The sequence below is a fragment of the Pygoscelis adeliae genome, unplaced genomic scaffold (genome assembly GCF_000699105.1).
Source record: "Pygoscelis adeliae isolate BGI_AS28 unplaced genomic scaffold, ASM69910v1 Scaffold543, whole genome shotgun sequence".
Classification (NCBI taxonomy): Eukaryota; Metazoa; Chordata; class Aves; order Sphenisciformes; family Spheniscidae; genus Pygoscelis; species Pygoscelis adeliae.
In genome coordinates, this window is record NW_008824476.1 from 53,716 (window position 1) to 69,438 (window position 15,723).

A 15,723-nucleotide genomic window follows, 5' to 3' on the forward strand; every position below is an offset into this window, starting at 1 on the left:
CCACCCATCTTGAACCCAGCTCAAAAGTCACCTAACAAAGAAATGCTAACATTGGTTGTCCTCGAGAAGCTGCTCTCACAGCTCTTTTCAGTCCATACTACTTTTGCTTCAAAGTTACAGTTCAATGTTAATGACACTCTTAAAATTTGACTTTGTTCACGTACGGATGAGATAAAGCAGAACTCCTCGCTCTTCCCTGCCTCCCCCTTCCAATGCTCGTCTCTGACCGTTCTACTGAACCTGCCAATGGAGACAGCCTGAAGGTTTTCGTTAGGGTTGCAACTGCACAAGTTGAAGTCTGGATGCTATTTAACTCACATACCATATGCATGCTTACACAGCCGAGGCTGAAAAACTGACTGCTGGAAGCACTGAGAACACCTACTCTAGCTGAATGATGACAGCAGGCACGACCAGGGTAAAAATCTCCCCAAAAGGTCTATCTATAAGCACCAATAAGTGACTGTGGTGCTGCATAATGTTCTTGGAAGAAAAGGGAAAAGTGAAAGTTAAACATTTTACTAGCTACAAATCACATTAAATGAAAATGGGAGAACTGCGCTGTTTTCTGTCTGAATACCAGAATCTCGTGAATGAACAGATCTTTGTGTTCAGAGAAATCACAGTTTTCTCTCTTGGGACTTCTCCAGATGTTGCTTCAGAGACTCGATTCATACATTTGGGAAGAATTCTGCATGAAAAATCACCTTCTCTTTATGCAAGAAGCATGCACACCTATGCAGCGTATTAGAGAGATCCAAAAGCAAGTTCCAATTCCAAATTTCTCCCCTTCCCTCCAACAGCGTTTGGTGTTCAAGCAGCATAAAACATCTTTTTTTTTTTTTTTTTGGCTTGGAAGTTCAGAAGATCGCAGATCTTAGATCTTTGTCTTGCCTCTTCACAGTCCACCTGCCTACCAGCTGTGCTCCAAGACTGAAATTAGCAAATCAAACAGTCAGATGTGTTATATTTCACTCTGCATAATATGTGACAGAGAACAGAAGAAGCCACAGTATTAGCAGGCTTTTACTTCCATCCTGCTGGTCCCCCTCCCTTCAGCTCAGCGGAGCTCTCTCAGAAGCAAGGGCTATCAGCTCAGGTCAAATGCAAAATGCTTTTATAGAATGGACAAAGGTCTTTCAGGGGAAAAAAAAAAAGTTTTGCAAGGCAATGCAAAACACACAAGATAGCTCACAAGGGAAGATAAACTATTGAATGAGGCGATAACATCTCTCCTCTGAGCTGTAGCTTATAGAATTGGTTTGCTTTAAAGCATCATTACGTTTTGTGACTGCAGTTGTCTCTCTTGGATTCAAGAAATCAGCAATGACCTGCACGGCACCGTCAATAAGACCTGGGGAAAGACCATACAGAAGCCACGGAAACATATTTCAGCTGTCCAAGCAAAATGAAGATAAGACTAAAGATCCTCAGCACTCGCATGGCTGCTGAGTTCAAGACATCTCACTTGGAAGACAGAGAGACACTAGAATAACACACTTGGATACTCCTGGACTTAACAGTCTATTCTTGCTTTCTCTACATTTGCTGTTAGAAAGACAGTCACGGACACTTAGACATTATGGTAACCGACAGGAGTTTTTTTCCTTTTTATCAAAACGCTGCTATTAAAAAATAAATGCGACTCATTCAAAATTCAAGATCAAAACTCAACTCTGAAGTGACCTACTCACAAAAACCTGCCAGTTTCTTTGTTAGAAAGCACAGCTCCAATAGCATTTTTCAATTAGCCACCTCACTGCTCCAAGTCCTTTTTCTACATTCCTTATTTCACACTGCTCTGAAAATGCTGAGCTTCACACTTCCAAAGAAAAAGCCAGTCAGCTAGAACAAACGGGCTCAATCTGAACTGCAAGGCATTACAGAAAAACGTGATTTGGGTTGTACTGCTGCAGCACTGGTCATCCACTTTGACCATTGTGATTTTTCAATTGATTTTAGCTACGCTTACATCGAAACTCTTTGGGATGAAGTCGTCTATCCTCCACTCATTGTTTTGCCAAAGTTTCCGGGGCTGAATAAATGAATAATCATAGTTTATAACGACTGCGGGGTCTACGTTAAAATAAAATAACAAGAGAAGCTGTGGGCATGCACATGTGCAATCATAATGAGTATTTAGCTTGAATGTTGTCTGAAGGCACAGCGGTAAACTGGGAACTGTCATTTTCTCCAATTAACTTTCAGGTTTTCTTCTTTTTGAAGCTGCCGCCCAATTGCCAAACTTCTTCAAACCTGCCTTCCAAATCACGCTTACCTCCAATCGTGAATATGTAATATGCAATTACTGTGCCTTTTTAAAGACCACATGGTATTCAAGTTATGCTACAACATTCCTGAGATTTAGATACGCTACAGGAAAGACATCACCCAACACCTCCCACAAATTCAGCCTCTCGGGAGTAGGAAACTGCAGCTGATTAACTGAGCATAGCTGCGCAGCAGTTTCAGAAACAGAGCAAGGTGAATGGATTAATACATATTAAACAAATATTAACAGCTGTATAACAAAGAAGATTTTTCTTTCAGACTCAGATCAGAGCTTCACCTGAACAAGAAGAAAAACAAACCAGAAATCCTTATAATAATATTAGAGTAGGCAAGGGAGTGTATCGGCCTGACTCGCTTACTTTATCGCATCTCATAGTTCTCGATGCATTTGCAGGTTGTAAAACCAGACGGACCTTCCAGCACTATGCCATTGTATTGTACAGAAATGGCCCGACGGGGCAAACTAGTCCAGGCAGTCTCTGTACTCAGGTATCATTCATCTCAGGCACAAATGATGGTTTAGTCATAGTCCTTAAAAGCATTTGGAATCTGGGTCCCCAGCAGAACGGTGTGTTTCTATACAATAAAGACTTTTGTTATGAATCCTCGCACTGAATTTCCCCCATCAGCAGAAATTGCTGCTGCTGACAGCATGCTCCACTGAATGACATCTGTATGTAAGTTGCTCTCTTTCAAAACAGATGGCAGAAAGAGACTACTGCTTCTTTAAAACAAAGTGAAATCCCTCTGACTTCCTCATTCTACACAGCTTTAAAAACAAAACACAAAAAAACGCCTTCCTCCTACGTACAGTACACTCATTAAAGCTAACGAGTTGACCCAATAGCTGTCCTTCAGAGCTAGGTCATATGGCGGCAGCTCCCAGCTCATCAAGCCATTTGCATGATTCGGAGGCACTTTTCCGTAAAACTCAGCCTGCACCACACGTTTCTTCACCTCTTTCAGCAGTGACCTTGGCCAGATTCCCATCTCACTGCAAACCCACGATATTCAAAGTGTGGTGCTACCTTACGATTGACAAACACGGACCTGCTCACGGCAGAAATCAATACACTAACACCTTCAATCAGAAATGTCAAAGCAGTTTTAAAATATACGTCCTGTATTAATAGATTTTAATGGATTCAAATGGAGATGTTTACCGTGTGATTTACTGTAGGGGAGCGACAAATCAACGCTCCTTTATGACATGTCACATCTCATGACTGTCCCCCCGTACTGTTCTATCGGTGGAGATGATGGCTCGCCAGTTCGCAAACATCTGTGATCTATTAGGCAACACTTCCAGTAGTCTAATATTATCACACCCTGAGTGTCCATCTTTCTTCTCTAGATGAGAGGCACGAAAGCATAAATTAAAGCCTTCCGGGTGACAAAATGTTCCCTCTTGGATTTGCCTTTTCTGAATTTGACTGCGACCGCTATGACTTGTCCATACGACTCTGTATGGGAGTATTTACCAGCACAGCGTTGTTTAAACAGGCCACTGCACTGGGATGGTTATCCAAATCTCCTCCTCCTTTGACCACAGTAAGGCAGCCGGTGCTGTATACCAAATCGCACCGACATTTAGTCATTTCCATAGGCAGAACTTGGATTGTAGCCTACCACTTGCCAAAGGGTTTTTATATTGTTTTAATTTCTCCAAGGAATTTGGATGATTGGGGAGGGGGGCTACCTTGTTCCTTAATTAGGGCTACCAGTTCCTTAACTGAGAATCTCAGGTATTAAAACACTGACATACTGGATGAATAACGCCTGTTCACCAACACTAGAAATACAAAATTTCTTTATAGCTGAGCCTTTGGCTCTCCCCCATCAAAAAACCAAACACGCCAGACAAAGAAACTAGCCAAAGAAGCTGAAAAAATAGTCTTCTTCCAAACACCCCTTAGTAGCTGAGAAGCTTATCTCAGCTGAAAGACAACTCACTACAGACAACCCCAATATTCCAAAAAAGCTCTTAAACAACTGTCTAATACATATACATTAATTTGTCCTAATGCCAAAAACCAACTGCTAAAAAAACGCAGACTCCATTCATTTTATCAGCCTTAACTTACAAATCTGAGAGAAGGGGCAGCTGAAAGCAGTGATTTATTTCTCAACTTCTTTGTTAGCAAGTATGCCTAAAGGCTCTGTTACAGTGGGTTTGTTATTTATAAGAACACCGATATGACAGTTCCTTAAATAAACTGTTGCAAACTGCTTTTTAAAACATTCTCCCCAAACTGCAGAAAACCAATACCACACATACAAAGCAGAAGAATGTATTTGACCAGTAAGATACTACCAGGAGGTAAGAGAGAGAAAGAGGAATATTCTACACATCCGGGTGCAGTTTTACCACCCAGAACTGCAGGCGGAACGCTATTACAATTTGATATCCCAGCTGCACAAAATCTTGCAAGCACTAGCAAGAGCAAGAAGGTGTCCTGATCTGTGACTAGCTGCCCCGTTCAGGACTTCAATGGCATCCAGTAATTACAGGTGAGACCGAAAAAATGTCTTTATGAAAAGTTATGGATGATCAGAGTGTCAGTGAGCTGTATTTGAAATCTATCAGCTCTTGATGGCTAATTTTGTACTACATGAGTAAAGCAAGTTCTAATAACTCACTTGGGACTTCACTCCAGTACTTACAAGCTACGTGCTTTTCATATTCATAAAACAAAACTAATTGCCTTTCATGGATGAAATGTTCTAAGAATTTTTAATCCATGTCAGCTGCAAACTCTAAAAATCCATCCCCATATATTTAAAACTCCCCCTCCCACCCACTCACTTGTAACAAGTTGTTTGCTGCAAACAAACCATAAGGCAAAGAGAATCCATCAGGCTCCTACATTAGTATTATTTATATTTATTTTTTTACAGGTTACTCCTAAAGTCAATTGCCCACACTCTCACATGCTTAAAATAAACTGAAAACACTAATTACATTTAGTGAGGGGAAAAAAGGCAAAATCTTTCATTCCTACAAAGAAAGCAGTTACAAGAACACATTTACTCCTTAGCTGCCGCATGCTACAGCAGGTTTTAAAGTAAATGTTCATACATGATAATTAAAATGTGTTACGAATGAAAAGAAATAAATCTTGCAGTAGAGTATTTCATGTGCATGTTCCCACACCCAGCTCTCCTACATATCTACAACTACGAAGGTGAGAGCTGTGTCCTCTGGAAAACCACAGTTATCCCGCATGTAGAAGCAAACTAGGCAGTGAGGAGTCTGCAGCTTTTGAGGGCTGACAGCTCACGTTTTCTAGCGTGAAATGCTTCAGTTCGCGTTTCAATTTTGCAGCCTTCCCTCACACCGCTCTACAAGATGACAGGAGGCCTGTGCAAGAGGCAGCTAGCTCCGATCCCATTCAAATTCTCCAATACCTCCACGGCTTGAAGATCAGCGTCTGGAATACACTAAGCGTTTTCACCGCGGGAAGAGGGGAGAGCTGGCTCCTGTTCCACTAGGTAACAGGAATCACTTTTGCCAGTGCTGCTGTCATTGAAGGGCTCTGTTGCCAGCTGCCCTTTCCAACAAGCCAAGCTTGCTATGCCTGCAAAAGCTTAGCGGCTAAACACTTCCAAACGATCTTCTCAGGAAACCTGACTGCAAATCAGGCAACAATAATAACAAGATACACATGTGCAATTCCATCTTGTACAGGCTGAGAAATGCGTATTTCTTGGTCTCTAATAACCCTATTAAAAATTCTGCTCCATTTCTACAGCCCTGTTTCTCATGTGTCACTGCCATAGATAAGCTTGAAAAAGACTGATAAATAGAAAATGTAAATACCGTAAGTTTAGATCAAGTATGGAAATGCTTATTCCTGAGACTGTCATTTTAATGTTCCCCTAAGTCCCCATTCACCAGCTTGTGTTATATAGTCACACACCTTTGTAAATTCTTCAGGTCACGAACTGTCCCAATACATTTCACATTCCACTGCAATCGCCTATATTACATGATACTATTAGTGTGGTAATTTTAAAAACAATGTAAATGTATCAGGAGATCGCAGCATACTTTTGGAAAATAACTATATTCGTCCTTGGACAGTTAAAATTCTAACTAGAACACAGAATTTGAGCACGGCTTACAAACAGTTTGGCTTATTTACCATATGGAGCGGGGAAGCAAATCCTAGCAAATGAAAAGGGCTGATCTAGTGCATTCTGAAAACTGCAGATTATGGATGGGAAGGTAACTTTCCCAGTGTGAACATATACGATCTTCTGGAATCTACAGAGAACCAGCTCTCCGGTCTTTGCTGCTTACAGCTTGTTAATCAACAACACCGAAGTCACAGGGTACCGAGTAACAAATACAAAACCTACCGAAGCCTTTTTGGCAGTGTGACACTGATAGATGTTGGTGTCACTGTTCCCGCTTGGGAAAGCAGTGAGTCCCAGCAAAGGCGCTAGCTGAACGACTGAGCTTCACCAGCTCCGGCTGAGGTTAGCCTCTCCTGGGCATTCCCTTATGTTTCTGGGTGAATCAAGACTTTCTCAACTTCTTTTGGGTTTTATATTCATGTACACTGTGCACACCCTTCCCCTGAGCCCAGCAGCAACTTCCTAAGCAACCAACAACAGTACAATGATGCCTTTTGTGAAAGAGTGCCCTTTAGAGGTGTAAAGCTTGCCTGAGCGAGGCTGCACGGTTTCAGCTCTCTCCTGGTGATCATCAACGGCCTGGAGACGATGCTGCAAGCCAGCATGCAAACTGAGGTTTGCTTTACGGGATGCTACAGGTGGAATACCTCATTAGCTGCAGCAAGACTCAAGGCCAATACCCTTTAAGGAACCTGGTTGGAAGAGGGATTTTTCCTTACTCACTGGCTACGCCAAGTCATTGGCATAGATGGGGATTTTAAAGGCAGTTTTAATTATAGTAGGTAAAACCTGCACACGATCAAGCTGCAGTGTCAGAAAACCACCAGAAGTGAACACTGACCCATTCGGGCTGTTTGCTGAACTTTAATCACTTTCCAAGTCTGACAGCTGCTCAAACTTAATTGCTCATTACGCTGGTAAATAAAAACTGATCTCACTCTCTGATTAGCCAACCATCTTATAGTTGCCATAACAACTTCTTGTCTAATAAGTGATTTCAGATTTACCATTATTTGTACTAGCAGAAAATTTCACAAAGGTCTGAGATCGCTCTTTTCACTAAAATACCCTTCTAATTAGAAGGACCGAAAATCAGCAGAGAAAGGGCAGCTCAAAGATAATGAAAAAACAAGCTATTTACTACAACAGCTTAAACATGAGATAAGGGTACCCCGAAACCAAATACATGCCGGATCCTGCTTAACCCCTACCTTTCACTATCAATCATCTTATTACCATACCTATGTCCCATAACAACTGCTCAGGAAAATACTAGACAGCATTCAGGTAACAACTGGTCACAACGCGGAGACCGATTTCAAGATTCACTCCAGATGAAATATTCCAGTAAAGTTTGCATATTTTCTGCCCTAATCTTAAATTAGGAACCAATTAACTGGTTATGTTCCTTAATACTCTGTTAACTGATAGGAGCGCTTTTTGGTGAACACTGAGGAGTTCAGATTCTCAACAGCATCATATAGAAGAGGGAAGACCGTTTGTATTGAGCCCAACAGATTCCCACTGCATCAACTGCAAAGAAAGAGGTTTTGGAAGGAAGAGCTACAATATAGTATCTCATCTCTGGATCACCTCAGTCAAAAACTTACTTCAGGCTTGACTTTTTGGACAGAATTACTAATTAAAGCCTTGCAGATGTCTGGAAAAAAAAATACCTGTATTTCAGTAAATATTTGGTCATCACAGCTTAAGTAAAATGCCTCTATTAAAACATACAGATGCATCTGTTAGTCTGAGAAGACAAAGTGATTGGAAGCCATCAAATATCACTAGCCTGTAGGCCTAGTACAGCATAAAGACCTTCCAAAATTTGCTGGCAAAGCTGCTGAAGCTTGCAATTTATTTAATCTGCTCAAGGTTGCTTTTTGTGTGCACAGGCAAGGGAGGACGCCCTTTTCCTTCCAAAAGGAAAATAAATGTAGAAAGCTATAACTGAGACAAAACTAAAGTTAAAAAAAAAAAAAAAGTCAGGAAATACCAGATTTTACAAAAGGAGTTCTTCTGCATCTACTCGGCTATGCAAGAAATGTGAATTTTTTGTTATTTGTGTCAAATACAAAGCTGGTCTCGCTTCTTGCAGTGGATCCATCCACGAAAATACAGAGGATGCAACATGTCCGAGTTAACTATATCCTCAACATTCCTCACCACATTTGGGATGTTACAAAGTCTTTCTTGCCTTCAGAATAAGAAACCAACACTCTGCAAAGTTCTTGGGGTTCAAACACAGTTTATAACATCAATCTGTGCCTTCACTTTGTGTACGTTTTCTTTGATCTGAATTTGAACAAAGAACTTCTTCCCAAAGTAATCTAACCCAGAAGGCTTCTGAGGACCAGCTGGGGAACAGACTGGCTTACTCTCAAAGAACAAGCAGGCTTACGAACTAACCAAACTCTTCAACAGGTTTCTCCTGAATATCTTCTCATTTTTGAGTCTCCTGATGCTCTCTGAGACTACGTTGCAAACACTGAGCTGCCAAAGGGTTTCTGTGAACCGAGAGATACAGAAGCACGGGTAAATAGTCTGTGCGTAGCCGTGCCAGGAATTGCCCAAACACGGACAGAGTATATACATACATGGACTTTTTTCCTTCCCTAATCCTTGATTTTGAAATGAGTTACTACATTATGGGGCCTACCTCACAATTCTGGCAGGTACAGAATAATCCTAGAGTGTGTATTTAAATTTAAAGACGGTGCTGCCAATAACAGACTGGTTGAATTTATTTGCATCTCCCCTTCTTGAGCAACGGGAAGAGTACCTACAGATTGGAAGATCTGGCTCCATGAGTTATGTAAAGACATGTTTACCTGTAGCGAAGGACCTGCTCCTAAGGGAGGAGAGACCAGGCTCTAGCAAAGCCTTTAGACCAGCGTGTTTTGTGCTCAAGAATCATAATTTTGAAAGAGCCCTTTACCACTGATGATAACTGAAACGAATGAGCAAAATAATCGTGGAGAACTGTCAACAGAATGACTAAGCAAACATGGAAGATAAGGCTTATCTATCCTAGACAGGATTTTTATACTCGGCAACAAGTTTCTTTTACGTAGAAAACTAGTCATTCCCCAGGTGGATGCAAATGAGCAAATGGAAAACTAGTTCTGGATGATCTGTGCAGGCTCATCATATGGGGGAAAAACTGTGTTGCGCAGGCTGGCCTTTCGGGTCACCTCCTAACTTCTCAGGGCTCTTTCTCTCCTGTGTTCTCCAAACGTTTATGCTTGTTATCGCCTATACATTGCACAGATTTTGAAACCAAACCACAGAGTGTGAAATGATTTATCCAGAGTCAAATATGAAATACCAGATGGGGAAGGAGATTGCTAGGCCAACTCTGAAGAGCACCTGGTCTGCAGGTACTATACAGCGTCCTTCCCCATGAAGGATCGCCTCACCAAAATTTCTGCAACGACTGCTGATGTTCCTCCACTGACCGTTACCACCGAGGATACTACCAGATGCCTTGATCACCTTCAAAGAATGCTTAATTATAAACCCAACATAGTTTATGAAATCAAAGGAAAGTCTGATTAATTTAAAATTGTTCTTAATCCAACTAAGGAAAACACACAGTACTACTTTTTTGGTGAAAATTGTTTTGGATGAAATACGAAATCGGTTGGAAGGGTCTGTGGGGATTTTCTAACTGTGTGTCTTTAGTCAAGCATATTTTAAATATGCAGTTTAAAAAATCTGCCGAGTACGTGAACAGAGCAGTATCAAACTGGGAACGAGCTGTCCTCACACTGCAGCCTCTCATGTATAGATTTATATTAGAAGCATATGGAATATACATTTAAGCGTACTGTGCTGGAAGAGATAAAAATGCATTACTCAAAATTACATGCTATAATACCTTCATGAACTACGATCTGCTTTTGTGCCTATAAAATAAATCCAGTCTCAGAAACCTAGTATTAAATGGTATTATACCAATTATCCAGCTTCACACATGTATGTAGTTTCTCCAAGTTGCCAGATTCATGACTCAGTATTTATTTGCTCCTTTAAAGGCAAAGATATCCATTTTCATATTTCATGGAGATTTTCCTTACAACATAATCCATTGTCATGAAGTGAAAGCAGATCCAAATAATCTTATAAAACTAAAAGCATTTTATCAGACTCCCTTTTCCCCTGAGTAGCACAATTCTATATGAACAGTGGGGGGCTGGATTTTAAATGACTGACCAGCTACAGGAGTACCTATAAATGTACTTAAACTCTGAGGAGAGCACTTTTTGCGCGCTCTTCACTGTGGGAAAAGACAAAATACATCTTTTTGATGCTGTGGCCATCTGACAGCAAGAAAAGTTATTGCTACCTTGTACTGAGAAAAGCTTCCCTTAGAACAGGGCACAATGCTTCAGTGGTTATGGGTAAATGCAAAGGACTTTTTATTTTATTATAATGCAATTAATGAAAAGAGAGATGATTCAGACCCCAACAGCATGCTGCAACCACGTAATTTTATTGGTACCAGATCCTAAGATTACGGTGTGCACTTTAAACACTGACTTCTGGCATTGAGAAAAGGTTTGTCTTTAAAAAAAAAAGTTTTACTTACAGCACAGCAAAGTAGTAAGTTTACTCTGAAGGGAACTTAGGCAAATTGTGTATGTGGACAAGAAAGCCTGGGTTAACTCCTCCTGCAGGATTACCATGGGCTGCTCGCTGTAATACCTCCCTCTATTCCTGCATGTAACCATCAACTCATTTGTTTAGGAACCATTTTATTCAAAGACTCATAAAAATTTTAAGATATAAGAAACCTGAAGAAAGGTCTTACGTGCTTCTTATGGAAAGGAAAATAAGAAGGTGTTTATACACCCCCCCAGGCTGAGGCATTTTCTCATTTTAAAAAAAGAGAGGGGAACAAAACGGCAGCTCTGGAAACAGACTCTGTCCACCATATTTATTATCAGTTTAACAGCCTTGAATGGAAACTGCAAGTGCTTTGATAAAAATCAATTGAAAAGCTGTCTGCCTCACTGTTGCTTCCATAAAGTGCCTCCGTATCTTTTGCTGAAACCTTGTTTTTGTAGCCTCCTTAAACAATACTCTGTATTAAATCACTGCGCTGTGCCTCCTCCGAAAACAGACTCCAAGGCAAGTGTCCAGACCAGCACCCCTCCTCCAAACCTCCCTTCATCAACAGGGACCAGGGATGTAAAACAGCATTGCCTGATCAACACCCCCACCCCCAGTTACGCAGGACACCTTAATTTCTACTGTGCATTTAACTCAGGTGCTGGACCTCTCTCCCTGGAGGTCTTTGGCTTCGAGTCAAGCAGACTTGAAGCTGCGGCAAGAACGGCTGACTTCAGCAGCACACACAGCCCTGAGCAGAGCCCTTACCAAAACGGACCTCGATGCTCCCGTCCAACACCCCGGGAGGAGTCCATTTCACACATCGCTGCCCCAACTCAGCCCTTCGCACCTGAGGGAGCCAGGGGGGGCCAGCAGCAAGACTTGGTTTGGATTCAAACAAATAAACACTCTCCTGAAGCCTTTGCAAAGTCTCCAGAGTAAAAAAAAAAATTACTAGAAAATGTAACTGGTTTTACTGTGTCCTCATGTGTAAGCCATATGGCCTATATCAAATAAGCAGAATGAGCAGAAACAGTCACCGGTACTCCACATTCTTGTAATTCAATCAGCTTTAATCATCTAAGATGTTTTCGCTAACCTACGGTAAGGGTATTTGTTCTAATAACCTTGAATAGAGTGGTAACACTTTAAAGATGGCTCCCTTGAACAAAGAAAGATAAAAACGCAATTTACGGCAGGATGTTGAATCTCAAGGCAAATTCCCGCTACTGTAAATTGCAGCTTTTTCCCCAGGCCAGCCCCTCTCCAGATAGCAAGCAGTCTGTCTTTGCCGTTTTACGACACGTCTTCCTGTACTTCTCCTCCTCACTGGTCAGGAGTATTCTTCAGCACAGTCCTCCTCTAAGGATCTAGTCTATCGTATTTACAGTATTAGCTGGAAAAAATAAACAGTTCGGTCGTAAGAACCGGGCCAACACTCAATGCCACAAAGGATCTTGTCAGCCCCTACATACTCGGCAGCCTATGAAACCCCTGGCACCCAATCCCACCCTCTAGACTCTTGCCAGCGTTCACAAAGACCTTCTCCAGGGCTGGTGGCACGACCACCCCTCAGCTGGCCGGAGCCGCGCAGCACAAGCTGTCAGTGAAAGCTCCAGTGCCCCCCCAGGCTCCACGTCCAGCACTGCCGACGGCTGCTGGATTCACCGGGCACCAAGCACCGGTTAAAAGCACCAGCAGCGCATCAGCCTCCACACCCAACCCCTGCCCAGGGACCTTCTTGAGGAGGCCTGCTAGGAAGCACTGACCACCAACAAAACCGACGTTGTGAAGGGGCGAAGGGACCACGAAGACTTCTTATAAGTCCTGCGGGATGCTGAAAAGCACCGTTTGCCCACAGAGCCTTTGAGAAGTAACGGATTCTGCCACATAATCCTGGATGAGACTTTTAGTTTATATGGAAAATGGCGCTGTTACCTACCCCCCTTCACTGCAAGCTCCAGGTGAAAAGCAATATGGGTTGGGCAAAATGGATTTTAATTTCAGGAATCTCCTAGGCACACCGCAGCAGCTGACTGCCTTCCACACACCAGCCCTGTCAAAAACCACCCCCTCCGCTCAGGAGAGGACCTCGCTAGAGACATAAGGACAGTTCAGTGTCCATGGGTCAGTCGAAGTATTGACGAAAAATTAAGTGAGGTTTGGAATTAGTAGCCATGGTGGTCTTTTATACAGTTTCTGTTACTCGACCGCTGGAAACCAAGAAGAGGCTACCATATAAGCCCATTGCCAAAAATCAGGTAGCTTTCAGCGATGAGGAACCTGGCTGCCATTGAAACCGGCGCTTTAGATGCAGGAGACTCTATCCATCTCCATTACAAATCCTCTGAGCTCATCCTAGCATTACTTTCCCACATTAAGCAAGAGTTAACATAAAAAGCCTGTCTAGCTTCAGACACTGTCCAGATAAAGCGAAGGAGAAAAGAGAAAATCCCTTGTATTACCTCTCTCAGCTCTCCCCAAACCTTCTCTGACATCTTTGTTCTTTCAGACCTGGCATTTATCTGAAGACATTGTCTAGCCCTAATTAAATCTTCATGTGAACCACTGCTACTTCCTGGCAGAGAACATGCATTCTTGGTGTGCTGATGGACCTACATAATTTTCTGCACTTCTCCCTTATGGTGAGTGTTAGGCTTTGCTTGAAAACATCACAACTGTGTTCAACACAATATGTTTAAACAGAAATACAAAATTATTCAGTTTCTTTTAAAGAATGAAGAGAAACATAAGTGAAAATTATATTCCACAAGCTCATTGAAAAAAAACCTGTGGAAACACTGGGCAAATAGCACCGTCTGAGAACAAGGCATGCTTTTGTTTTACTGTTGTCTCAGAAAGGGATAACTGACAGTGATATGAGAAGCAGAAAAAATTTTCTTCCAAAACAAAATCTGCATCTCTCTCTTCCCCCCAGGGATGAAAAAACACTCTTAAAGTGCAGCTGAATTTTGCATTAAGGGAAGTTGCATTATAAACCCCTCACACACACCTAACCTTATCTGATGAAAGCAGCTCCTTCAGAGCTTTGTGTTCGAAGCCTCTCAGTTGGCAGCGACTGCTCGTTCAAAGAGAGCAGGGGGATGTAAGAGCTATGAAAATCTTTGCACGCCAGAGTTAGAAAGGCAGAAGGCTAGAAAAGCAGATTTTACTGCTAGGCCCCCCCCCGACAATTCTTCAGCCTTAAGGAAGGCCCTTTAAACCACGTACTGATGCTAAAGGAAACTGACAATAAATAGATGAGAAATTATTGCCTTCCCTTAACAACGCTCATTGTAGAAGGCTTGTCCCAGCAGCAAAGCAGCCAGCTGCCCTGGCAGATGTGGTCAGATGGCCAAACACAACAAAGCAAATTCACTTTAAAATAATGTTTAACTTTCACTGTTCCCATTATTACCCTCCAACTCTCGGCACTTCTCTCCCTAAGCAGAAGAAATAAACACCCCAGATGGCTAAAGAAAAACAGCAAGCTATACATATGCTCCATATAGTCTGACAAAGCAAGAGTCCAGCCATCTTCAAAGCACAGTGCGAGACTTACCCGTTTAAGGGCCTTTTAGCTCTACGAGGGGGTGTCTCTGCACGTGTGGGTGAGGCGACTACTATAAAAGAACTTCTGGATTTTGCAGCCGCGACCAGGTACTCTGCAAAATTTTTCCACTTGAATTTCCAAAGACACAAGTCTTCCATCATTCCATGAATTAATATAGAATAGCTATAGACTAGACTATACATAGATATACATTATACTATATATAACTCCTAAATAAGGCATTAGAATTACTGTTGCTTGTGAAACAAATCAAGGAAACTGTGAGCATGGTTGCACTGGAGAGGGATGCTAGCGCAAGTGCATTCAACTGAACATCGCCTTGGCTTCTGGGACTGTACGCCACGGTCCCCGCACTGCAGGAACCTGAGCCAGTCTGTTGTTCTTTCCCACCGCAATGTGAGAGATCTTGTATTTCTTCAGGGCCTAAGAGAAGAAAGCGGGAGGCAACGACAGCCCGCCCAGCCGCGGGCAAGTTATCAAACTCTGCAGAAGTGGCGCCCAGGCTTTCTCCTGTGGCCCTGGCCGTGGCAACCCAGACCGAAACCACGCTTGCCACAGGTGAGAGTGAACACGTCTGTGGGAGGCAGTAGCCACAGCAGCACAGGAAGGACTTGGCTAGCTGCACAGTCAAAGCACACGCAGAATAACCTGCCTAATGTCACCAAAGCATTAGCAAAACCACAATTCAAGCTCTGGGCTGAAAACGGAGCACGTACTTGCATCTCTAAACCACGTCACCCTCCCTGCACATCCACAGGTCCAGGGAGGTTTCAACATTTTGGGAGAAAGGTGGCTGAATGACAGGGCTGCTCTGTAACAAGGTGCTCACATGCACGAAAAGGAGCTGGGGGATGCAACAACTTTCCTTCCTCCATCAACCATCTTGAAGTGGAGTCGCTCCTTCCTCATGGCAAACAGCCTGCCCGAAGCTACCGCTACCCCCACGGGCCTCTGCTGCCCACAGAGCCCTCCACGACGCACACTAACCCCCAGAGACCCCAGTAAGGCCTACAGCACCCACCAACCCCGAAAGCCACCCACCACCTCCAGAGTCCCCACCAACCCCGAGATCCCCACTACCCCCAGAGGCCCCTCCATAC

General features: G+C 42.8%; 1 protein-coding gene across 2 annotated transcripts in view; it reads right to left on the bottom strand.

The window, feature by feature from the left end:
- Nucleotides 1-14,675, bottom strand: part of TOM1L2 (target of myb1-like 2 (chicken)) — a 58,374-nt gene extending 43,699 nt beyond the window's left edge. For both annotated transcript variants that reach the window (XM_009321406.1, XM_009321405.1), the window contains exon 1: nucleotides 14,612-14,675. The gene's annotated coding sequence lies outside the window, so the exon portion shown is untranslated. The remainder of the gene's footprint in view (nucleotides 1-14,611) is intronic.
- Between the last annotated feature and the right edge of the window lie 1,048 nt (nucleotides 14,676-15,723).